This window comes from Anopheles ziemanni, assembly GCF_943734765.1.
Source record: "Anopheles ziemanni chromosome X unlocalized genomic scaffold, idAnoZiCoDA_A2_x.2 X_unloc_36, whole genome shotgun sequence".
Classification (NCBI taxonomy): domain Eukaryota; kingdom Metazoa; phylum Arthropoda; class Insecta; order Diptera; family Culicidae; genus Anopheles; species Anopheles ziemanni.
Genome location: NW_026689803.1, coordinates 15001 through 15279, shown reverse-complemented (window position 1 = coordinate 15279; position 279 = coordinate 15001).

Here is a 279-nt window from a genome sequence, read left to right as displayed (position 1 = left end):
GAGAGTGTACAACAAGTGTTTGTTCACCAAGTCCTCAACCAACCCCAAGTACCCGGAGGTACCCAGAGTGTTGGATCCGCCAACCCGTCCCGGCACTCCAAGTCCTTGCGAACCCAAAGTGTTTGCCCGGTAGGGCCATTGAATCACAACGCTTGCTAACCATGCAAGTGGTCTCGGACAACAGGTGACACCCGAAGTACATCCGGAGAGTGTATATCAAGTGTTTGTTCACCAAGTCCTCAACCAACCCCAAGTACCCGGAGGTACCCAGAGTGTTGG